Here is a 26,080-nt window from a genome sequence, read left to right as displayed (position 1 = left end):
GTAAGACAAGCACATGTGGGCGTCTGATGATGTTGTCGTCTCTGGTATTTTGTTGTTGTATGTTCTGTATTTTTTTTCAATCAATGGATTGGTTCCAATCGTTCTTCAAAATATCTTCCTTTGTGTTCAGCAGAAGAAAGAAACTCGTACAGGTTTGCAACAACTTGAGGGTGAGTAAATGATGACAGAATTTTCATTTTTGGGTGGAGTATCCCATCCCTTTGTTTCTGTTCAGGAACTTACGTGACCTGATTTCATGTCATATCTAAAACTTTCTAGTGTGTGGTGATGTCACCCTTTCACAGAACACACTCCATGCGGTGTACAACTAACTTTCCAACTTTATTCTTTCTCTTTTTCTGCATTACTCAACAATTTTCCACTAGTGGTGCAGTTCCACATTACATGTGTTATAGTAAGCAATTATATGAATATTAATTGAACATCACGTATTGTATACTTCTTAACATATCAGTATAAGTGAAATAAATGAATGTTGCGTAATTTCCAAACAAAGCCAGCTTGTTGAAAACCACAATCCTATTTTATCATTGCTTTTTCTCTCTCAGAAGTCCATGTTCACTGCTGTGGATCTACTGAAGCTGTGATCCGATTGGTCGTCTCTGCTCTGGTGGGCGTGGCTACTGTCGCTGTTCTGCTTTATGACATCAGATCCAGACGATCAAGAAACTGATATCATAAACATTGTGACATATCTCAGAGTTTTAATCTGTAAAGATGCAAATGAAATTATATTTATAATATATTTGTGATTTTTTTTTATTGAACTTTGTTTAATTTAATCATATCATTCTCATTATATACGTCAAGTAAAAACTGACAGTACAAGTTGTGTAGTGCAAATCTTTACATTTGTGCATTAAATACATTTGTAAATGGAATAATGATGTTGACTGTCCTGAGAACTCATGTTTGTCTTAAAGGTTTCAGTTGTCACAGTGCAAATATAGTGTTAAATGTTGATTTGAGTGTTTCCATCTTCCTAAATATCACATCATTTGTTCTATGAATATATCAAGATGATAAGTAGGTTAATGTTGAATTTAATAATATTGAAGTAACTACAGTAAATAAGAGCAGAATATTATATATACAGTATATGCAAATATTGAGAGTGTATTTTAGTATTTTGAGAGCGTATGGAGATCGACTCGATTACAGAAATTGCTTCATATAAGTGGGCGGATCTTTTGGCACATTTGGCTTGTTTCCACTCCCTGATTGGTGGAATGTTCTGTACAGCATCATGGGTAATGTAGTTTTCCATAACAAATTTCACAGTTAAACATGATTATTTTGTAAATAAGTTGAAATAATGCAGACTGACGGCTTCAACAAAAGCAAATATTATCGATTAATAACCTCGTAGCTCACAGTAGGGCTGTATTTTAAAGGTTTATAAGTTATCAGTAAAAATAAATTTCCCTACGGATAAAATGAATGGAGTTTTGTTGCACTCTACTGAGAATCTCATAAGAATTCTACAAAGACATAAAAGTGAAATGCTTTACCTAATCCTTCTTTTTCACGTGGTCTCCTTTGAAATAACGAGATAATCACATATACACACAAACACACACACACAACACACACAGACACACGCACATGCACATGCACATGCACGCATACACAGGCGAATCTGAAACACAAGAGTCTTTGTTCACACAGGTTTCCTTTAAATTGTCACTCAAATCAAAGCATTTGTTATGAAATAAAACTTAAAATGATGTATTCTTATACTGTAATGACTAAATGATACTCACATGCAGTGACAGAAACACTGAAGCTCCGAATGACGCAGAATCTGCAGCTGCTGATCTTCAGTTTATATTCTCCAGAATGTGTGTTTCTGGTGTTAGTGATGATCAGAGATCCTTGATCTAGCTTCAGTCTGTCTCTGAATCTCTCTTTACACTGTTCATCTGTACAGATCTTACTCTGATCTCCAGTGATTTCAGCGATGAGAGTGTCTTTAAAATACCATCTCATCAAATCATCGGGGTTTCTTACACCAGGATTTAAAGTAACAGGTTCTCCCTCCTTCACTGACTTTCTCCTTATTTTATCTCGTTCAGCAGCAGAAACACCTGAAACACAAACCAACAGATGCTGGAGGATCTTTTGAGGAAAAAAACTCCACAACAAGAATTATCTTGTTATTAATACTTAATATCATTTGTTGCTATAGGAGAGGGTGAATTTTGCAAACTCGTTAATTCATCTAAATCGACAACTTGTATGTTAGACCCTCCAGGGGTAGGCAAGTTCGGTCCTAGAGTTTGGCTCCAACACTGAAAAAAACCTCACCTGGCTATAGCCTTAGTAATCCTGAAGACATTGATTAGCTTGTTCAGGTGTGTTTGATTAGGGTTGGAACTAAATTCTGCAGGACAGCGGCTCTGTAGGACCGAACTTGCCTACCCCTGCCTATACCGACTAAACTACTGAAAGAGATGCTTCCAAATTTCATAGATCCTCTTCTTAATATCATTAATTCGTCTTTGTCTCTAGGATACCAAAAACCTTTAAGCTGGCAATGATTAAACTGCTTGTTAAAAAAACGCAACTTGATCATACAAAATTAGTCAATTACAGGCCGATCTTGAATCTGCCTTTTCTGTCAAAGATATTCGTAAAAGCAGTCTCCTCACAACTGTGTTCCTTTCTAGAAAGAAATGATATCTGCGAGGATTTTCCATCAGGATTTAGACCGTACCATAGCACTGAGACAGCTCTCATTAGAGTCACAAATGATTTGCTCTTATCATCCGATCGTGGTTGTATCTCTCTATTAGTGTTACTCGATCTTAACGCTGCATTTAACACCATTGACCACAACATTCTTTTGAATAGACTAGAAAACTATGTTGGCATTAGTGGAATTGCACTAGCATGGATTAAATCATATTTATCTGACCGTTATCAGTTTGTAGCAGTAAATGAAGAGATGTCTTATCGATCACAAGTTCAGGATGGCGTACCACAAGGCTCAGTACTAGGACCGCTGCTGTTCACCCTGTACATGCTACCCTTAGGAGATATCATTTGGAAACATGGAATTAGCTTTCGCTGTTATGTCGATGATACTCAGCTGTATATTTCTTCAAAACCTAACGAAACTTACAAATTCACAAAATTAACGGAATGCATAGCTGATATAAAAAATTGGATGACCAGAAATGTACTACTAATTTCTGAAAAAACAGAGATCCTAATTATTGGACAAAAAACTTCCTCACGTAATAACCTAGAATACTGTCTAACACTTGATGGCTGCTCTGTCAAGTCTTCGTCGTCGGTTAGGAACCTGGGTGTGCTCTGAGAGACCAATCTTTCATTTGAAAGTCACGTGTCTAGTATCTGTAAAACCGCATTTTTCATCTTAAAAATATATCTAAATTACGTCATGCTCTCACTGACAAATGCGGAACAATTAGTTCATGCGTTCATGACCTCAAGGCTAGATTATTGTAATGCTCTTATGGGTGGTTGCCCTGCACGCTTAATAAACAAACTACAGCTGGTCCAAAACGCAGCAGCTCGAGTTCTTACCAGAACCAGTAAGTATGACCATATTAACCCGGTTCTGTCAACACTGCATTGGCTGCCTATTTAACATCGTATAAATTTAAAAATATTGCTGATTACTTACAAAGCACTAAATGGTTTAGCTCCGCAGTACTTGAGCGAGCTCTTAATGCATTATAGTCCTTCACGTCTATTGCGATCTCAAAATTCCGGCCAGTTGATAATACCTAGAATATCAAAATCGACTGCTGGCCGTAGATCCTTTTCCTATTTAGCAGCAAAACTTTGGAATAATCTTCCTAACATTGTCCGGGAAGCAGACACACTCTGCCAGTTCAAATCTAGACTAAAAACACATCTTTTTGGCTTAGCATACACATAACACATTATAGACTTCTATAATTCAATGTTAGGCTGCATAGTTTAGATCAGCTGGAACCGGGAACACTTCGCATAAATCCTGATGTACTTTGTACATCATATGAAGGATGGCGTCTACGCTAATAGGCTGCGTCTCGTTTCTCTGTCTTACCTCTTACCCTTACACCTCCCCCTCGGTTTAGCGCGTTCATGTGAGGGGAAGTGGTGTCTCAATTCTCATTTTGATTAAGGGCTAGGGCCAAGGCGTAGGGCTACATAGCCCTTGAAACGAAGTTTGCGGAGGACCACACTTGAATAAGAGGGGTAACAACATAGGAATTTCTCAAAAGTGCCGGCATCAAATTTTTTCCATGGCTGAACGTCGAACTGTCAAGGAGTCGCACATATGTAAGTATTTTCAGCAGTTTAATTGATAATATAATTATGACACTCGTGTTTCATGATACTTTTAATAAAATGTTCAAGCGGTTTTAATTGCAATGTTTATGTTTTGAATGAATCGGTAGTAAACCGCTAGCTAGCAGCTATGCGCTATTTGTCGAGCTGAGCTATCTGATAATCCTTGATATGACACTTCATATTATGGTTTTTAGGTGAAATCAGTGTGAAGTGAATTTGCTTGACATTACTATTCCTTGACTGATTTTACCGGTGGACTGGTTTGATATTGGTAGAGCTATCTTACCCTACGTGATTCACCTAGCAAGTTATCAGTAACGTATATTTTCCTTTTCCCTCAGGGACACCTGAGGAGACTCGGCGACTCATCTGCTTCAGGGCAGATAATGTAAAAGACTTCATGAAGTCCAAAACAATGGCAAAACAACAATGGGAGTGAGTAATTCATCGTTCAATCATATTCTTGCGTCTGTTTTTCTGAATTTTAATTTCTGTGTTGTGCTTAAAATGCTGAATGTTTGAGCTGTCGGTTGTGATGCAGGAAATTTGTGAAAGAGATTGGCCTAGAGGGCAAGGTGACTGGACAGCAGGCTTCCAAAAAATGGGAGAATTTAAAACAAAAATACAAGGTATATGATGTCAAGTTTAAAATAATTTCCAATTGCCTAATGAATGTATCAACTAGCCGGTTGTTTATTGTATGTGTGTGTGTGTGTGTCAGGAATTGAGGACTCCAAAAACCGGCTCAGGGACAGACCAGGGTGAGGTCAGTGTTGCTACATGGCAGTACTATAGAGACATGCACAAGGTTTTGGGTGCCCGGCCTGCGATGGACCCCCCTGTGGTGGTGGCATCATTCCAACCAGGAGCAGAGGATCCCATGACAATCCTCATGGTGAGGCTAATCATTTACCATGTAATTCAGTACTTTCATGAATTCCACTAACATCAGATTCATAAACATTCTCTTTAAATTTCATGAGGAGATATTTCCTGAGAACATGAGGAGATATTTGCTGAGAATTTCTAAAAAGTAATAGCCTGGGTTTCCCCATACTGCCTTTGCCCATCGCAATTTTATTCACGCTGCAAGGCAGTCTGGATACCATGGTCCAGATTTTCGCCTCATCTAGGGAACCAATCACAGAACGGGGAGGGAGCAGCAAGACGATGACGACACACCGAAGCAGTTTGTTTATATCTATGGATCCAACATGGCAGCAGACGCAAAGTTACCTTTCGATGCAGCCTTAATTAGATAGTGTTCTAAGTAGTTTCATGGTAGTTTCGTGTACACATAAATCTCTGACCCATCGTCGTCTTCTACGTCATCTGGTATAATTGAAATGATTGGCTATGAGCTACGTACAGGCGCATTTGATAGACATTCGTAGCACCCAATAAACGGCTCTGGGCATTCGTAAACCACACCTCAAATACGAGAAAATGAACATGTGGTTCCCAGACCACGTATCATTCTCAATGATACGTGGTCTGGCGTTAGCCAGGCTAAAAAAGTAACATGATTTGCCTTGTTTCTTTAGGATATTGTGGAGCCCTCCACCTCAGAGCCATGCACCACAGCAGCATCCTGGACCCCTGACACAGGACCCAGTAGAATGATAACCAGTACCCCCGCAGCAACAAGTGCCACGACATCTAGGAGGAGGTCCAATCCTATCATGGAGTTCCTGATCGAGGAGACCCTTCAGGAGCAAATGCGCCACGAAGAGAGTGAGGCGAAGTCACAGAGGTTTTTAGACCTCTTTGAAAGAATGATTGAAAATATGTGAAAATAATTACTTGTTCAATTGCACAACTGTTTACATATGAATTTTATATATTAATGTTTTAAGAGTTTATATTGTTTACATTTGAATATGTATTATTGTTTTAAAAATTACCTGTTCAATTGCACAACTGTTTAGGCCCTATTAATTTCATATATTAATGTTTTAAGAGTTTATATTTGAATATGTATTATTGTTATATGTACATGTTGTAATATTTATTACTGTTGAGCAATAAATGTGTGTAATGTAAATCTTCGTTTGTTTATGTCAACGCTTGTCGCCTCTGTTGACGTAGCAGCCAGCTAGCGGCAAGGGAAGATGACGCAAACGGTAATCGAGTGGTGTCTCATTTCTCAGAGGAACGTTCTCACCCCTACCCCCTTTCACTCGGTATCGAGGGGCAAGGGGAAGACGCAGACAAAGGGGACAGAGAAATGAGATCGGCCCTTAGTCTCTCTGTTTATCCCGAGGTTTACCGCAAACCGCCGTATCCGGATCTGATGAAGGACCATCACATGATACGACGACAATGCATCCCTGAAGTGCCAGCCTCATCAACACTGTGAAGGCCTCATGGACACCTCAACAACCTCATCTCCACACCGGCGTGATGACTCCGACCCCTAACCAGATGAACTGGATAATTATCGTGAAAGTTATGATCCCATCTGACTTCTGACCTATTATGCTGCCTAAATCATAACCATACACTGTTCGTTTGTTGAACTGCCCCCCTGACTGAGCCTGGGTTCTCCCAAGCTTTCTTTCTCCATTCTGTCACTGATGGAGTTTTGGTTCCTTGCCACTGTCGCCTTTTCGCCTTTCTTCGCCTTTGTCGCCATTGGCTTTTGGCTTGCTTAGTTGAGGACATATAATTTTGAATTTAACAATACTATTACAACATTATTTTCCTGTTATCTCTGTAAAGCTGCTTTGAAACAATTTGTTCTGTAAAAAGCACTATATAAATAAAGGTGAATTGACTAATTTTTTATTCGTTTAGATTTTTATTTTTTTACAGACCCACGGCAATTCGTACGAATTTTACGAGATGGCTAATTCGTACGTATTCACATGACTTCACTCGTACGAATTAGTAAGTTTTTTGTTAAATCGAACATATTTTACGAGTTGCCCAATTCGTATGAATTCGTACGAATGACCTACCTCTGACCCCGCCCCTAAACCTACCCATCACGTGGGTTAAGACAAATCGTACAAATTCGTACGAATTAGCCAGCTTTTAATCACTCGTACAAATTCGTACGAATTGGTCGTGAGATAGCGTTGGTTTTACACACGTACATGTTTTAGAACAATGCATTACATTGAAATATACATTTCTACATTATATTATTCCAAAATAAACACATTATAAATCTAAAGTATTTATAACGATTTGCAAAAACTTATAATCATTATATGAGATAAACTACAAGATTTTACACATTTACAATTTCTTTGCACTTTATTGTGAACTAAAAACAATGAGTGTGAAATAATAGATGCATTTAAACAGATGAAAAGAACTGGAATGAACAGAACAAAATAAACTTAAAAACTACTGGATCATCAGTGGAAAAACAAAACAGCTGAAAATAATTCGGTTCGTGTTCAGTGATGCAGATAAAGAGAAAAGCTCTGAATGTCACTATTATAAAAACACAATGATATGGTTTAAACATAACATGCTTTCAGACATAATGACTCACCATGAACAGAAACTTTGAAGATTGTTTCAGTGTTGTCGCCATTGATGCTGTCGCTGTTGTTGATGATCTCTAGTGTGTATTCTCCAGAGTGTGTGTCTGTGATGTTCATGATGGTCAGAGATCCAGTGTGATGATCCAGCTTCAGTCTGCCTCTGAATCTCTCAGTAACTTTATTACTTTCACACTGAACATCTGTACAGATATAACTGAGATCTCCAGTGACTAGAGCAATGTGAGTCTTATTAAAATACCATTTAATATTGGTTTGTTGGTTTGTTTTAACACCAGTGCATATAGTGACTGAATCTCCCTCCATCACTGACACTTCTTCTGGATAAACACCAGACACACCTGGAGAAGAAATGAACAGAAAATTATGTAATGTCTATGACAGACATACAAAATAATAAAAGAGGAAATGCTATAAAAATGTTTCTCTAGATCAAACAAGCAGCATAAAAACACAATTGATTCACACAGTCACTCAGACAAACTTACATATTAGATTTTAGGTTATATGATGTTTATTGTAAATCATAATAAACACCATAAAACAAAAATCTTGATTCATATAATGATTTTTTTTAATCCCTTTATTTTCATTTTCTTAAAGATAACAGACGCACAATGCCACCAAAAGAGTAACTATAGTATACAGGATAAATAACTCATCAAACGTTCAGTACCATTGTACATGCTACTTTGAGCTATACTAACAGCTTTAAAATTAGACTGGATAGTCCGTCCCACATCTCAAAGGTGAATCTGCTTTTAAAAATAAGTTTTTTTGCAAGCATCATACATAGTGAAATGGCCTATGTCTGATACTTAAAGCATTCTCTGCTCCTAAAAGTCCAATGCAAGGCTCAGGCTCCAGATCCATAGAAAGTGCTTCAGAGAGAAATTGAACTTCAAAGTCTGGGCCGTATCTTACACCCGGCGCAATGCAGCACCAAGCGCGACACTAGTGTGTTTTGCTAGTTTCTAGACCATGCCCTTAGATCGTTAAAATATGGCCCATTGACTGTCAAATAACGGAAAAATGTGCATAGACAAGAGCATTGTGGTGGATTTGGTTTGACACTCTGTGTCTGATTAAGTTGACTGACTTATGTGTTAGACTGATCATCTGTTGATTGCTCAGGTCTGGGTCTTGTATGAGAGTTCAGTAAAGAAGGATGCACAGCGCTCAGAGTTTTGGACTCATAGTGTGTTATTAAGTGCACTTCTGCCGCTCTAGGCAAAAAACAATTGTGCCGGCCCTCTATTTGCAAAACAGCAACAACACACAAAGACCAATAAGCCATAGGCCTACACATAACGCACAAATATTGCGCAACGCGAGTGTGCCCAAAATGTCAACAATGTTAAAGTTTATGCAGGAGGCAAATGCCTGCTGGTGTTTTTTTCTAAGCAGTCATGACAGCACTTTTCCAAATAATCACATTTCTGCTCCTCAAATTACCATTGCAAATCTCTTTACACCACTTTCTTATGTGCGTAAAACCCACACAAATGAAATGTCCGCTAGCACATTATATCATCAGCAGGTTCAGCATCTTAAACAACGACTAAAGAGCAAATAAAGCTTAACTTACCTTTCAGAAGCACGCAAATAGCCTACTCCCTGGATCAATATATTTTAAAAACGAACCCCACTGTTGTTGGTGTGCTTTCTCCTTCAATAGTCTCCTCTTTTTATATTCGCAACCAGATAATTTCGGTCGTTTTGACATCCTGCAGTAGTCCCTTCCATCCACACGTTTTTATCCGCATTTAGTGATATCAAATGAAAAATGCCTTAACAGTCAAATTCGATTGAATTTCATGAATATCGACTCAAATGAAATACTTTCGGTCTCATCGGATTTCATCTTGATCGATATACGGCTTATGCGATAAATGCGGATGGAAACGTTATTGCGCTGCGATCCATTTTGCCTAGCAAAACTTTGTTCGCAAATGTTTGCTTGAATGTTGTGCAATTCAGTGAGAAAATTAATGGAAACACCTTAACACGTCTCAAATCAATTCGATATACCAATTTGATTGCAAAACAGCATGTGACATCATTACGCACAGGTTTTTATTCGCTTTAAAGCCGTTGGATGGAAACTTACTCGGTTACCTAACGTAACCTCTGTTCTCTCTAGAAGAGGGAACGAGTATTGCGTAAGTAACTTACGCTACGGGTAAAGTTATCTTTTCTCGAGATCTGAAGCCAAAAATTATCCTTAATTTTTCACAATTTGTCAACGCAGTGCAGCAGGCAGCAGACCAAAGCAGGCTAAGGGAGCGTGCTTATTGGCTGCCTCGCAGCAACTGCAGCAGCCTATCCATGAGCCTGGCGTGACGTCACGCCCAATGAGGACACTTCGCGCCCGACGCGCCCGCCACGCGTCACAGCCCGCCAAAAGGGGTGTGGTCTATGTGTATTAAGGGAAGGCTCAGAGGCTGATTCTCTGATTTTCTTCTATGAAGCGAGTGAGCTCGTGGCGCGAGCACGGCAGGTTACGCAATACTCGTTCCCTCTTCTAGAGAGAACAGAGGTTACGTTAGGTAACCGAGTAAGTACTCTTACGAGAGGTTCTCTCGTATTGCGTAAGTAACTTACGCTACGGGAACTCTTTGTCAACGCCGTGCGCCCCAAGCATATGCTGCATACATCCCAGGAGCCCGGGGAGCATACAAGCGAGAACAGGTGGCCAGCACAGCAACGCGGGCCAACACATGTAATAATCACACTTGAACATATAACAGAATACAGAGCGGCGCTGCCGGTCTATATTTGTTTGTAATTAAGGTGGGCATGCATAATGGGCAGATCATACACATCACTTCTACTGATAACAGTTTAGCCTGCAACGCGGGAACTTCTAGGTTATAAAACCTCACGAATGTGGAGGGGGAGGCCCAGCCTGCCGCCGTACAGATATCGTGAATAGAAATCCCTTCAATCTCCTAGCTCCCCTGAGGAAGCGGATTATGAGCTCATCCTTTCCTAGCGCGCGGCCGCGCGTCGACTCTGCGAACGCCGCAATGGCCGCAACGTACACTTTGAGCTTGGAGGGGGACCTGCCCTTGCCCAGTAGCTCTTGTAGGAAGGAAAGCACCCGTGCGACACCACATGTGTGTGGGTCAGCGCCTTTAGTGGAGCACCACTGAGTGAACACTGACCATTTAGAAGCGTAGAGCCTTCTCGTGGAGGGCGCTCTAGCCTGTGTGATCGTGTTCACGACCCCTTCTGGCAGAGCAACGAGTAATCGTTGATCACCCACGCATGCAGAGCCCATCGCTCTGGGTGGGGGTGCCAAACTGATCCGCTGGCCTGAGAGAGGAGATCTCTCCTCACGGGGATCGGCCATGGGGCTCCATGTGACAACCTCACCAGCTCTGGGAACCAGGTCTGGTTTTCCCATCGTGGAGCTATGAGGAGCACAGAGTGGCGCGCTTCCCTGATCCTCTTGATTACCTGTGGTAACATAGAGATCGGAGGGAAAGCGTACAGCGGGCGGCTGGGCCAGGTCTGGGCCAGCGCGTCCTCGCTTTTGGAGAAATACATTCATGATACATTCATAACATGATCCAGATGAGGCTATTTTAGCCGTGTGACAGAGCGCGCAGAAATTAAACATGAGCACGGATTTGTGGGCACGTTTATTAAATTCAGCACTCGGGCGGCATTTGCCAGCTTAAAGAGAGTGTGCTCTGTGAGTGTGGGAGACCCAGGGGCTATAGTGCTTTTGTGTAGGGGTGAACACTGGGATGTAGGCACATTTACTACACTTGAAACACAGACGGCGTGAGCCGGAAGACATTATACTCTTTTGAGATTTCCCTGGGTTGCCGTAGAAACGGTGTTTGGGTGCAGGCGAGCGGGTTGTATTACCGGCTCGTTGGCTGCAAAAAACGTCACTGCAGTAGCCTTGTATAAGGTGACTGACTGAGCGAAATGCTTCGAAGGCTCATATGCTTGGAGACGCAAACAGCATAGTTTGTAACTGCCGCCAGAGCCGGGATTCGAACACGGCTCTCTGGCGCGAAAGTCTAGGATTTTGCCACTGAGCCACAGGGGGAAACACATAAGCTTTCAGTCAGCGCAAGCATATAAGAGAGCGTCATCACGCTTTGTGACGTTGTTTGTTTGCAGGCGGGCGTGTGTTATAAAAGGCTTGTTTACTGCAATATTGATATTTCCTGAGAAATGCCTGAGAAATGGAGGTTAGTCAGGCCTCGGCGGGAATAACACTCTTTCTTCCTTTCGCCGGTGAGTGACGCACGCAAACGGGGTGAACAGCCAGCGAGCATCATCATGTCTAGTGACGGCGTTTGTTTGCAGGCGTGCGTGTATTATAACAGGCTCGTTTACTGAAATATTGACATTTCCAGTCACCTGACCTTACGAGGGGACTGAGAAATGTGCATGAGGGCGGGGTAGCTTTCTTGTAACGTAAAGAAAACTAGCGCCACGACCGTCCGTTCTGACATCCTTTGTGAACGGTGCAGTTTGTGCGGCTCAAACTGAGGGAGAGAGAGCGGGAAGCGCTGTGCACGGCGCTTCTAATGCGCGGTCCAACAGGGGGTGGAGTCACAGTTTCCACGTTGAAAGCCTCGAGTTGAGCCCGCAGGGTCGACATCGGAGGTTCATCACACAGCACGCTGCCACCCGATTAGCGAGGGCGAGTGCTGCTTGGTCCTGGCCCAGGCAGAGAACGCAGATCAAGGCGGTCTCCAACGCTAAGCGGGGGTCGGCACGAGCCACGGGAAGTGCGAGGCATTTTGATAAAAACGCCTCGGCTCTTTTAGATTTTAGTGTAAGTGAAAAAGGATATGACGCCGGATAGCGTAGCAGGCATGGATGGCTGAAGGTGGCAAAGACGGCCGGCTTCCTCAGACGCTTCCTAGGCTTGCTGATCGCTTGATTCCACGGCGGCGGCTCTCAAGATCCAGCGGTGCGCAGAGCTCGCTGAAGAGAAGAAAATCAGAGAATCAGCCTCTGAGCCTTCCCTTAATACACATAGACCACAACCCTTTTGGCGGGCTGTGACGCGCGGAGGGCGCGAAGTGTCCTCATTGGGCGTGACGTCATGCCAGGCTCATGGATAGGCTGCTGCAGTTGCTGCGAGGCAGCCAATAAGCACGCTCCCTTAGCCTGCTTTAGTCTGCTGCCTGCTGCACTGCGTTGACAAAGTGTGAAAAATTAAGGATCATTTTTGGCTTCAGATCTCGAGAAAAGATAACTTTACCCGTAGCGTAAGTTACTTACGCATTACGAGAGAACCTCTCGTAAGAGAACACACTTTCACCAGCTTTATTCGCATGAGTTTTTTTTTTACCGAACTTCAGATAATTCGATTGACAAGTGGATGGAAACTTGGCTCCTGATGGGTGATTCATGATCGATCAGTTCATTGCGTATGTCACGTGACAAATGAACGAAAGACTTGGAAGGTAAAGTAATTATAAAAATAATAAAAGTTATTGAATATTATTTTGGCTCGTTAATATTTAGGCTATAGACTACTTTCTTGGACTGACAGGTCTTTGCCTGGATCTGGGTCGGGTTTCCCGATAACATGTATCTTAGCTCTTAAGAGCGCTCTCTACGTGCAAGGTTACGAACACTCGCCGCAATTCCACGCGCATTTCCCATAGACAGTATAAGAAGTGGACAGAGCCATCTCATTGGAACTCAGTTGAGACAGTTGAAGCCCATTTTTAGCGATTTCTGAGCACTTCCGTTCCTGACGCGCAGACTCAAACCGACTCAAACTAAGCTTGATGACGTGAGCAACCTGTCTGACAGACGTTAATCTTCTAGTAGCTGTGCGTGAAATTGCCAACGTTAATCTTGCAGAGACGGGGAACTTGAGCAAAGAGTTCTTTGGCGTGAGTGAGCAGGAGTAAGTATTCTGTTGCTTTTATGGACTCATTATCTATGGGCTTCTGTCTTGACGGGACATCCCCCCGATTGCCTGCGAGCTTCTCCTCCTGTCTGTACGGTCATTTCTGTACAGCGCGACAGAGAGTCGAGTGGTTATGACGCAATCGTTAGCCTATTTTTACTAAAACTGTTTCTACGGGGCCATAATGTAACATAGAAGGTAATGGAGCACTTTATACATTGTCGTGTTTCTTTAGAAATAAATAATGGACAAATGGAGTCTTTAAACGCCTCAGATGTAAAGTTATTCGCTGTCAAAGTGACGCCAAAATGAATGGGAGTCAATGGAAATGCTAACGCAAGTGAAGTTCTGCTACAACATGGCGGCACCCGGCCGGCTTCAACTTCCGGCCGATGGTTTACCCCCTTGGCATTTCCCAAAAATGCGCTTAACATGAACGCGCGAGAACGCGTTCCACGTGCTACTTAAGCGTCGCTGTCCATTAGCGAAGTGCTGAAATAAACCTTATATGGAATCGTATTCTGAACGTTTAACCTAATAATCGTCATTTGTTGTGGATTAGAAATCAAGACAAGTCTATATAGATATAGCCAAAGCACCTATACAGGCTGACAAAATGGCTGAACAAAAACAAAAAAACAAGAGAAGATACCTTTCAAAAAGATAAAATTAATGTCCTTTTAGAGAAGATAGAGGGAAACAAAGATTTTATTTTTAACAGATTTAAAGGACACCATACAAATAAGGAAAAACAAAACATCTGGGAGGACATTGCAAACTAACTGCAACCGTGTTCAAAGATTAGTGAAAGAGGTCCGCAAGTAATGCCCAATACATGGCTGGTTTTCGTGCACGTCAGCAAGTCGTTGACAGATTTTTTTTTGAATTCATCCCTATTTTGCCCAGTCTTTAAAGCATATTTTCCAGATTACTTATTTTATGATTTTTTTGTTCATTCGTTTAATTTAGATGTGTATTTCTATTTTTTCTTCCCTTTTTAATTTTTTAATTTATTCATTTAAACAAAACACGAGTAGCCTACAACAAAGTGTACAATAAAGTACAGTCAAAACCTTATATTATACTCACGTTGCAGTGTAATCTGTTAAATCTAGATAAAAGTGGAATCTGCCGGTTGTCCTGCAGGAGACCTCATAACTCTGTCTTCTTACGATGCACTTGGGGATTTACGATTACTCCAGAGCACTCGTAGTTCTACGAAGATTTTCAAGTGCTACTTAAGTTACAATGCTTTTGGAAAACGCAGCCCTGTTCTTAAATAAATCTCTGGTTTGAGAAAGGAACTCTATAAATGCATTCTTTTTTTTATCGTTGACCTAAAGAGAAATAAATAAATGTCTTACCGTGCACGAAGAATGCCGACACTGTGAACAAAAAAACGAAAAACTTTTTTGTCTCCATGTTTCTTCTCAAACGCGCTTTCGTATGCATACTATGCATTGTTTGAGATGCGCCTTGCCTCGCCTGAAATATAGTCGAGAGTAGGCGACTACAGTGAGGGGAGGAGTGAAGAAAGCGCAGACAAGCCGGACTTTCTCTTCTTGTAGTGGATCTGACACCTGTGAGATCGGATCGTGGCATTCACGCTCGTGCAGTGTTGCTAATAAACTGGATGTAATTCAAGTTCTGTTATGAAAATAGTAAATATAATGAACAAGACACCAAAAGTACTTATTTAATTCCATTTCAAATATGTGTTTATTAATCATTTTTTCTTTAATACAGACATGTGTTTTTTGTGAGTGTTTTTATAAAAAGTACATTGCATGACACAGAGACACACCGAGAGTTTGGGACATGTGTCTGGGGTTCGTCATCCAAGATTTAAATCCAGCGTTATGTGCAGTAGATAACGTTAGATCAAGTGAAGTGATAATATTGTTATTACTGCAAGTTGTGGGTGAACCACGATTATCGAGAAAAAATGACATCATCTAGATAACTAACGTTAGAGTTAGCTTACGTTGAAGTTGGCTAGCCATTTAGCAAGCCTAATTTCACAGGATTTTTTTTTTATGATAATGAGGAAACCTTGGACGGGCTTTAATTCGTTGCCCTAACGTGTATGTGAATCTAATAGCAAAGAAAGGCATACATTTTGTATAGCATTTAAGCAAAACGTGATCGTTACGTATGACTATATGAGCCTCGCAACTTACCTGGAAAGTGGTTTGAGCGCAATGAGATATCACTGAAGAAATCACCCAATTGCAAAGCGGGCTGGCTCCGTCTCCATAGCAACGGAAGCTGATGATCATGGGTAATGCTGGAAACAAATAAAACTGATGGCCATATCATAGTATTGTTGAATTATCAAGCACACTTTCGCGTTTGTGTTGAAAAAAAGATGAGGATATTGTATTGACTGGACTGTACACATAGACTGCCATTCTCAAGAGTGCTTTATTGCTCAAACTCCGTTTACAAGCAACATGAAGCAACACCGCCCTCTGTTGGTTAACTGTTACAACAGTCAGTATCAGTACATCTCTCTCTTTTTTTTACAATAACTTAAACAAGGTCTGTCAACTTTAACAGCACTTACTCATAATAACAGCAACAACAAAAGAAACAAGTTAGTACTACACAATCGTGCTGCGTATTTCTAACATTAGCTGCACAAAACATTGTTGCATATAACTAAATAAATAGTAAATACTAAGTAAAAGGTTTTTTTTTTTCAAACCTAACTTAACAATCTTCAATTAGTCTTTTAGGTTTCATTGCGTGACGACGTGGTCTTCCCCCACCTATCTCAGTGGAAGGTGAGTTTTTTTTAGATGTTTTCAGTGAAAACTGTAGAGGTGAGTTTTCCTCTACTCGTGTTTGCTCAGTTGGTCCATCAGAGATAACTATGTCTGTACTTTCAATACAGGTGCTTGGCACTTTCAGCAGGTGACGGCGATTTCTTCGCAGTGTGTTACCATACTCAGTAAGTACCTCGTAGGATCTTGGTGTTGTCTCTTTGATGACCTTCGCTACAGGTCCCCATTTTCCATCACATCTGACACGTACCGTGTCCTTTTGTTCCAGTGGACATAACTGTTTGGCATTCCTGTCATAGGCTTTGCTCTGGCTGTTCATCTTTGCATAATCTCCGTGTCTCTTTTGAAGCAGGTGTTCTGCTGAGGGTAGCCGTGTTCTCAGCCTCTGTTCATGACAATTTCTCCTGGAGACTGTCCACATTCAAGAGGGGATGCTCTGTAGTTTAGCAGTGCTAAATAAGGATCCTCTCCAGTCTCAGCAGCTTTCTTTAGCAGACGCTTTACAATCTGCACTCCTTTTTCAGCCAAGCCGTTTGTGTCATGATCGTCAATCAAAACTGGAAGCAATCGCAGGTAACTCAGTTCTTTATTTATAAGGAGGTCAGAGGACAGACACGGGCATGGACAGGTGACGCAGGGACTTCGATGGTCAGCGTGATGAACCCGTGAAGTGTAGAAGTGACACGAACGACGATCCAACACCAAGACAACGAATCCTCAGGAACACGAAAATGGGAACAGCAGGAAGACAGGACAGGAACGCCACACACAAAACATCAACCAACGATCTGACAATGGGGATGAGAAAACGGTGAGAATATATAGTGACGACATGAGATCGGCTAGAGCTGGTGATGAGATGATGAACAGCTGGAGCGGATCAAAGAATGACACTCATTCACGCCCACTACACACGTGCTCTCATACAACAACATAAACACGAGACGAGAAGGAAGCAATGAACTTGTATACCGTGACAGTTTGACTGCGGGTACAGTGGACTTGATGTTACATGTTCAAACCCTTAAGTCTCTGCAAAGTCTCTGTAGTCGTGACTGCTGAACTGTGGTCCGTTGTCACTCACCACAGTCACCGGAATTCCATGTCTTGCGAAGATGGCTTTAGTGTGTTTTATCACCTGTTGTGCTGTTGTATTAGTCAGCATCGCCAGCTCTGGATAGTTTGACTTGTAGTCCATGATGACAAGGCAGTCCCTCCCTGCTAGGTGAAATAATTCTGTACCGACCTTTCTCCATGGTTCCTCAGGTTTACTGCGGGCCATCAGGGGTTCCTTAGGTTGCTGGTACCTGTGCCGCTGACATGTCTCGCAGCGCTGCACTAGTGGTTCAATGTCCCTATTCATGTGTGGCCAATACATCAAAACTCTTGCACGTCTCTTGCATTTCTCAATGCCTAAGTGTCCCTCATACGTGAGTTTTGCCATTTGTGAGCGCATGTAGGTAGGTATGACAATCCGTTCGCCTCTCAAGAGCACACCATGCACAACTGACAGCTCGTCTTTAATGTTCGGATATGGGGTTGTCAACCTCTGATCTCCTGGCAGGTGGATTTTGTCTATTACAGCTTGTAGCTCACGGTCGTCTGCCGTTGCTTCAGCAATCTGTCTCCATTTATCCTCAGACACTGGTAGGGGTTTTTGTATGCAGTCTACATGAACCGGTACATCATGTTCTGTGTTGATCCTGTATGGCTCAAAGATGCTCTGTTGGGTGCATCTGCCATCACCAGGTGCTTCCCTGGAGTGAACTCAAACGTCAGACTGTATTTCTGGAGACGGAGCATTAACCGTTGGATGCGAGGAGGAGCATCTCCTAGTGCCTTGGTTGAGATCGCTATCAGTGGTTTATGATCAGTCTCTAATACCACTTCTCTTCCATAAATGTATTCACGGAACTTTTCACATCCGAAAACTGCTCCTAATGTCTCTTTCTCTATTTGTGCATAGTTTCTTTCAGCCTCAGTCATCGTTTGTGATGCATATGCCACTGGAAACCATGCCAAGTCATGTTTTTGAAGCAGAACTGCTCCAAGTCCATCCTTTGAAGCATCAGTAGATACTTTCACTGGAAGCTCTGGATCAAAGGATTCCAGCGCCGGTTCTCTAACTAAGCTGTTCTTGAGCATGTCCCATTCTGTCACATGTTCATGCTCCCATCGCCACTCAGTTCCGCTTTCCAGCAAGCTGCGCAATGCCTTCGTGTTAGCCGCCAGATTTGGAATAAATCTTCCTACATAGTTGACTAAGCCCAATGCACGTTGCAGCTCTGTCTTTTCTTTGGGTTGTGGCATTTCTTTTATAGCTCTTATTTTTTCAGGGTCTGGCTGTATCCCTGCAGCAGATAGTCTGTCTCTCAGGTGAGTAATGTCTCTCACCCCAAACTGACACTTTTGCTTGTTCAGTTTCAGTCCTGTTTTTCGTGCTCGTGCCATCACTTTTCTCAGTCGCTCATCATGTTCTGCCCTTGTAGCACCCCATACGACTACATCATCCAGGAAGACACCCACACCTTCCATGCCATCGAACATTTGTTGTACTGTCCTGTGGAAAACCTCTGGAGCTGAGGCAATTCCAAAAGGCATGCGTAGGAAGCAATGTCTACCAAAGGGAGTGTTAAATGTGCACAATGCTGCACTTTCCTCATCCAGTTTAACTTGGTAGAACCCTGGTGACGCATCAAGCTTGAACTGTGCACCAGCCATTGCGCTTGTGATGTCTGATTTAGTTGGCAGCCTAAAGTGCTCTCTTTTGATCCATTTGTTCAGATCTCTTGGATCGATACAAAGTCTCAAATCACCGTTCTTTTTTTCCACAATGTCGAGAGAATTAACCCAGTCAGTAGGTTCTTCTACTTTTCTCACTATCCCTTTTTCTTGCTGCATGGATAACCGGTTCTGCATTTTTTTTAGCCGTATTTTGTACTGATTAGGTAAGCAAACGATACCCTGGAATACCTCCTTGTACTCTCATTATCTCAGCGGTAGAATCTGCACATATGTCCATCCGTTTGCTGTGTGCTGTGCCCCTAGTGGTCACTAGAGCGCTATCAATGACATCTCTTTATAAGCCCAAGTCCTTCACTTGCTTTCAGACCTAAAATCGGCTGTCTATCCTCCTCTACTAAAACAAACAGTGCATTTGGTGCGTCCTTCTCCTGAAAGACTCACTCTGAAAACACCCATGTGGAATCAGCTGATCGTTAAATGCCCTTAAGTCCAATTTCTTTGGTCTCACTTTTGGCTTAATGTTCACCTTATTATAGTAGTTTCTCGGCAGGACATTTACTTGTGCACCTGTGTCGATTTTCATTGGCACTGCCACACCATCCACCATCAAAGGTGCTATCCATTCATCATCATTACCGTCCATATTAGTCAGAATTGCTGCTTCTACATAGGCTACAGTGGTTCTCCGTCCTCACTGTCACCTTCTTCTTGTTTCTGTCCGACGACATGAACCCTTTTCTTTGTGAGACAGGACCTGGCAAAATTATTTTTTCTTCCACACTTTCGACATTCTTTGCCATAAGCTGGACATTCTTTTGGAGCATGTTTACTTCCACATCTCTCACGGTCTCTGCCCTGTGGTTTCCATTTGGATTTTTGTGGCTGTCTCTTATCAAATCTCTTTTTTGTGTTTTTCCACCGTATCAACAGCAGCAGTTTCACTTTCGTTTTCAAACGATTTCAATTTCATCTTCGTACTTTCTGCAGCCTGACAAATACCAACTGCTTTCTTAATGGTAAGTTCTGTTTCTTTTAATAACAGCATCCTTACTCTCTTGTCCTGCACTCCTATTACAATTTGATCCCTTATCATGGAGTCGCACAGTGTGCCGAAATTGCAGGATTGACTCCAGGGCCGGCGCTCCGCACACGCACATCACGCACTGCGCGTAGGGCACCATGTGCTTGGGGGGGGGGGGGGGGGGGGGGGCACCAAAAAATCTGGGTCGTGAAAAATCATCACAATAGGCTACTAGTATAAATAACAAATAAAATATGTATATAGCATGTTAATATACAAAAGCAATACAAAAGTAATATAGGCCTAGACCAAATTAGTCGAGAAAAAGGTGAATCTCCTGTGTCAGTCTCCCTCTGGTGCCCCCCTTCCCCACCTCCCAGTGGTCTGTTCGATTATGCCTCAATCAATGTCAAATTTGGCAGACACCAACCTCAGACATGGCCTCGAAAAGGCACCAAGAGTCGGGGGCGGAAAAAAGGAAAAAGAGACAGCGGGATGATACTCGCGCGTCGCTTGCAGGTAGACAATGTTTTAAATAAAAATGTTAGTTTTGTAGCGCGGGCGCCCTTGCGTCGTGAATGCATGTCCAGGAGGCGTCGCTAGTAGTGCAAATGATCCGAGGCTTTTTTAGCCCTGCATGTTGAATCTTTTATTTTAACGGGGGTCCGGGGGTTTCTCAAATTTTGAAACTTGGGCTGTTTAAGATGCAGTTAGTTTGTTTGAGAAAAAGAGGAAGACCGCGTAGATACGTTTTTTCGTTGTATTTCTATGCGGATAATTTTCAAGAGGTTCATAGGCCAAGGCCCCAGGGCGACATCTGTTGGTGAAACTGCAATAAAAAAAATAAAAAAAAACACAATCTCAGCGTTTGTATATTTTCATATTCACAGAGTTGTCAAATTATTAGGGCTGGGAAAAGATTAATCGCATCCAAAATAAAAGTTTGTGTCTACATGATATATGTGTGTGTACTGGGTATAATTATTTTGTATATATAAATACACACACATATGCATGTATATATTTAAGAAATATTTGCATGTATATACTGTATATAATTATATATAATTTATATTATATATAAATTTAAATATTGTATATATAAATAACAAATATTTCTTAAATACATACATGCAAATGTGTATTTATATATATACAAAATAATTATGCACAGTACACACATATATCATTCTTGTTCCAACTCTGTGTTTTTAGTAATTGTGGTGGTTTTTGGTATTTATAATTTTAACCTTTATATTACTTATTTCTTTTCATATTTGGTGCCATTGTTAATGTAAAATGATTTATTTGCAGCAGTTGTTTTGGAAGTAAAGAGAACCTAACTAAGAAATTCTGAAAGCTTGTTATTCCTTGGGTGGGTGGTTGGGAGTGGGGCGGGGCACCACCAAGCATTTGTGCTTAGGGCACCCAAATGGCTAGCGCCGGCCCTGATTGACTCGCGCAAGTCTGTCACATACTGTTTTATTGATTCAGTCTCTTTTTGCATTCTGTTCCTGAAGACATACCGTTCATATGTTTCATTCTTTCTCGGCGTGCAGTCATCCTCAAACTTGCTCAGTACTGCGGGCAGCGTGTCTCTTTCCTCTTCCGAAAAGACGAACGTGTTGTATACATCCAGCGCAGCCCGTCCAGCTACAGTTAGCAACAGCTATCTTCCGTCGATCGTTTCTTTCGTCAAGCCCAATAACTAACAAATAAAGCTCAAAACTTTGCCTAAAGGTTAGCGTGGACGTTACCCGTCAGCTTCAATTAGTCCGGTGGGAGTATATTATTCATTACACATGTTTTACGAGTTTACTCCTGGTACCATGTATTGACTGGACTGTACACATAGACTGCCATTTTCAAGAGTGCTTTATTGTTCAAACTCCATTTACAAGCAACATGAAGCAACACCGCTTAATGGCGCACTCTGTTGGTTAACTGTTACAATAGTCAGTATCAGTAGGGGGAGAGCGAGGTATTGTCACACTTTTCACACTGTCTAACATTTACTGAGCACCATACATCACAATGGTATAAATGTCATACCAAATGAAAGAAGAAAGTCTTGGGCACATTGTAGTCATAACATCTTCATATCTTATCTCATTATAGAGTTGTAAACTGTAGAATAGAGAGTGTGAACTTGAGACAATTTGCCCCATCGGCAGGTAAGTTGTCACACTAGATTATCTAAAAATATGAACACAACTACTTAATTGTGAATATTTATTTATTTATTATTTGTGATTTTATTTTATTTCAAACCAGAACTGGAAATATAAACTTTTGTGCCTGGAGAATCTGGAAAAACAATTACTTAATCTAAACAATGCACATTTCAATCAAAACACATTAAGTGGCAAGACCACTTAGCTTTAAACTCAAACGTTGTCTGGCTTGCACATAGATCCATGATAACTGAATGGAATGCTGCAGATAACTCGCTTAACTTAACAACCTCTGAACAAAACAGATGCCCTGTATCTGACTAATCAGACTCATCTCCAGGGTCACAATTCTGGCACACATAAATTGCCTGGCCGGAGGTGCAAGCATCATGGGCCCAATTGTTGCATTTGACACATTTTAGCCAGGTCTCCTTTGGACGACTGTTTGAAAATGGCTCTACACAGACGAGGCAGAACCACTCTTCATCATCTGACGATGACTCTTGTATGATTTTTCTTCTTTTAGCTGCCTTGTTCTTTGTAGGTCCAGATTTTGACTCCCCCTCTTGCTTCCCTTTCTTTTGGAAAAGCTTTTTGCGAGATTGAGCCTTATTCTTTTCTATTTCTAGCTGCAGCTTCACTGGCGTGTCAGTAAGAATTGCTGATTTGCGTCGTTTTCTTCCTTTGCTGGCTGGTTTTCGGGGGCCAGCTTTTGGATATGGCCGGATGTCCTCTGGAGTAGGTAGCCCGCTGTCAGCAATAGCACTGCTGGGTAAGGGTGAGCTGGTGATACCAGAAGCATAACTGGGCCTGGCAGAGCAGAGGTGGTGCTGGAGCATGGCAGGGCAGGGTTGGTGCTGGGGCCTGGCAGGGCAGAGTTGGTGCTGGGGCCTGGCAGAGCAGAGTTGGTGTTGGGGCATGGCAGAGCAGGGTTGGTGCTGGGGCCTGGCAGAGCAGAGTTAGTGCTGGGGCCTGGCAGAGCAGAGTTGGTGTTGGGGCATGGCAGAGCAGAGTTAGTGCTGGGGCCTGGCAGAGCAGAGTTGGTGTTGGGGCATGGCAGAGCAGGGTTGGTGCTGGGGCCTGGCAGAGCAGAGTTAGTGCTGGGGCCTGGCAGAGCAGAGTTGGTGTTGGGGCCTGGCAGAGCAGAGTTAGTGCTGGGGCCTGGCAGAGCAGAGTTGGTGTTGGGGCATGGCAGAGCAGAGTTAGTGCTGGGGCCTGGCAGGGCAGAGTTGGTGCTGGGGCCTGGCAGAGCAGAGTTAGTGCTGGGGCCTGGCAGGGCAGAGTTGGTGCTGGGGCATGCCAGAGCAGAGTTGGTGCTGGAGCCTGGCAGAGGAGAGTTGGTGTTGGGGCATGGCAGACCAGAGCTGGTGCTGGGGCCTGGCAGGGCAGGGTCCTGAATGGGGCGATCTGTGACGTAAGATGGTGCAAACTCGGTTAACAGAAATATATCTCTGTTGTAAGGTTGAACACCAGCCACCCTAAAGCCAGCCTGTATGTTCAAGGGGGTTGCAGCCAGGGGATAGGCAATTGCCACAATCCCAGGAATGTCATAAATTGACATTGTCTTCCCTTCACATTGTCTCCTTTGCTGCCAGGTGGCCCATTGATCAGGAAATGATCGCGGAAGTTGACACGGGGGAAAATAAAGTATGGAGGTATACAATTCCCTGTGGCTGAGACGGCACATGCCAGTGTGACAAGGGTTCCCCTTTCAGCAGAGCTCAGTGACCCTACTTGTTTGAATCCACGTCTGGCCACCCATTTCTCTGGTTTATATACAGTGGTGACGCCAGTTTCATCAACATTCCAGATGTCTCCTGGTCCAAACTCATATTTGGTTAAAACATTCTCTAAGTTGTCAAAGAAGGCATTAACATTCTCTCTGTTGAAGCTACTTGCCCTGGTAAGGCTAGTAGCCTCTGGCTTTCTCAGTGACAGTGTTGTATGCCGCTTTAAGAAGCCTGTAAACCACTCTTTGCTGGCCTTTTCAAAGGCGCAAACTTCAGCTGGTGTGGCACAGCAAACTGGTAGGCAAGCTTTCTGACCTCACTTGGCGACACACCAAAATAAATGTCAGCTGACCTAATAATATACTCAGCAAGTTGCTTTTCCAAATCAGGTGAAAAATTCTTCCGTGGCTTTGTATAACCAACCATTGTTGTTGGCATGGCTGTCTGACTTTCAATTTCTTCTCTGGTAATCTTTTGACAATACCGAGTCAGGGTACGGTAATTTATGTCAAAATCCTTCGCTGTACTTCTGATTGATTTGTTCTGCAACTTTACCTGCCTGACTGCCTTTAACATTATGTCAGGTGGTGTACTGCCATGCTCTGTCTTTCGTTGGTAATTTCGAACCATCTTCCTTCCTTCCTTCCTTCCTTCCTTCCTTCCTTCCTTCCTTCCTTCCTTCCTTCCTTCCTTCCTTCCTGCCTTCCTGCCTTTCCTTAATTCCTGCCTTTCCTTACTTCCTTCCTTCAAAAACCTTATTGCAATTACAAATAAATTAGCCTACAATATCACATTTTTTTGAGCATGTTCTATATGTTTATTTGTATTGGGGCAAGTTGTCACTCGTGACGACTTGCCCCAAAGTCAGTGAGACAACTTGCCCCAAACTGACATGTGTGTAAATGTTGGCTAAATCTCAAGGTTAGTTCAACATACCACTTTAGCTAAAGTATCAAAAGTGAAAAATCTTGTGAGTATTCACTCTAATTGCTAGTTCAGGTTTTGGCTGAAGGCTGCAGTTTGTCCGGTCAGAACAATGATGTCTCACTCAGGTTATATTCCAAATCGTAGGTTTATTAAATGTGCATAGATGTGTGGTTCTGTGAATACAAAATAAAGATATAAATATATATAAATGTATATAAAACACAAACAACTTATTTGGTAAAATACTGACTAATAGCGGTGAAATATAACACAATACAATCTCTATGATGATATACTTGAAAAAGTGGGACTGGATGTGTGTGCACTAACGCTGTGCACGAGCTGTGCATGCGAGCATGACTACTGCTGCATGTGCGGTCGAACCGAGATGTAAACAACTGAGCGCATGCGCGCGACCTGAGATACAACCGTGCATTGGTGATAAGGAATAAATATAACTAGAATACGTATAACATCAATATACATGGAATGGCAGTAATGTCACAGCAGTAAAATATAATTAAGTAAACAACCTTAAATGTAAACACAGATACAGGCGGATTAGCGTTCGCTGAGAATGTTCAACAATTATGTGATTACTTACAGTGTGATGCACGCACACGCACAATCGATAAAACTCCTCCGATTTGGGCTAATGCACTATATTTCACTCTACAAACTATATACAGTATTCAACCGATCTCCTTTTCCCTTTATTATCTGTCTACTCTCTTCCCCTTCACTTCGCGAACTCCGGTGGAAAGTTTGGAACAGTCCATTTCTCGTTGAATGACAGGGGTGACTGGGAGAGTCCATGTGCCAAAGGGGAGCACTTTCTACAAAAAGACTCATTACTGTCTCCTCTATTTTTTGCAAAATAATTATTTTTAACATTCCTACCTAACAATGTTGTATTGCATAAAATGTAAAGTGCACATTTTTTACTTTTTAAGCAGA

At 42.2% G+C, this 26,080-nt stretch overlaps 2 protein-coding genes across 2 annotated transcripts in view; both read left to right on the top strand.

The window, feature by feature from the left end:
* LOC130073749 (uncharacterized) overlaps nucleotides 1–3,040 on the top strand; it is a 36,935-nt gene extending 33,895 nt beyond the window's left edge. The window contains exon 2 of the mRNA XM_056239325.1: nucleotides 2,766–3,040. The gene's annotated coding sequence lies outside the window, so the exon portion shown is untranslated. The remainder of the gene's footprint in view (nucleotides 1–2,765) is intronic.
* Nucleotides 1–26,080, top strand: part of LOC130073761 (uncharacterized) — a 253,608-nt gene that overhangs the window by 831 nt on the left and 226,697 nt on the right. The window lies entirely within an intron of this gene.

This window comes from Rhinichthys klamathensis, unplaced genomic scaffold, assembly GCF_029890125.1.
Source record: "Rhinichthys klamathensis goyatoka isolate OS25496 unplaced genomic scaffold, OSU_Roscu_1.1 h1tg000558l_1, whole genome shotgun sequence".
In the NCBI taxonomy this organism is placed as follows: domain Eukaryota; kingdom Metazoa; phylum Chordata; class Actinopteri; order Cypriniformes; family Leuciscidae; genus Rhinichthys; species Rhinichthys klamathensis.
The sequence above is the reverse complement of the archived record's forward strand: the minus strand, read 5'-3'. Positions and strand labels throughout refer to the sequence as shown.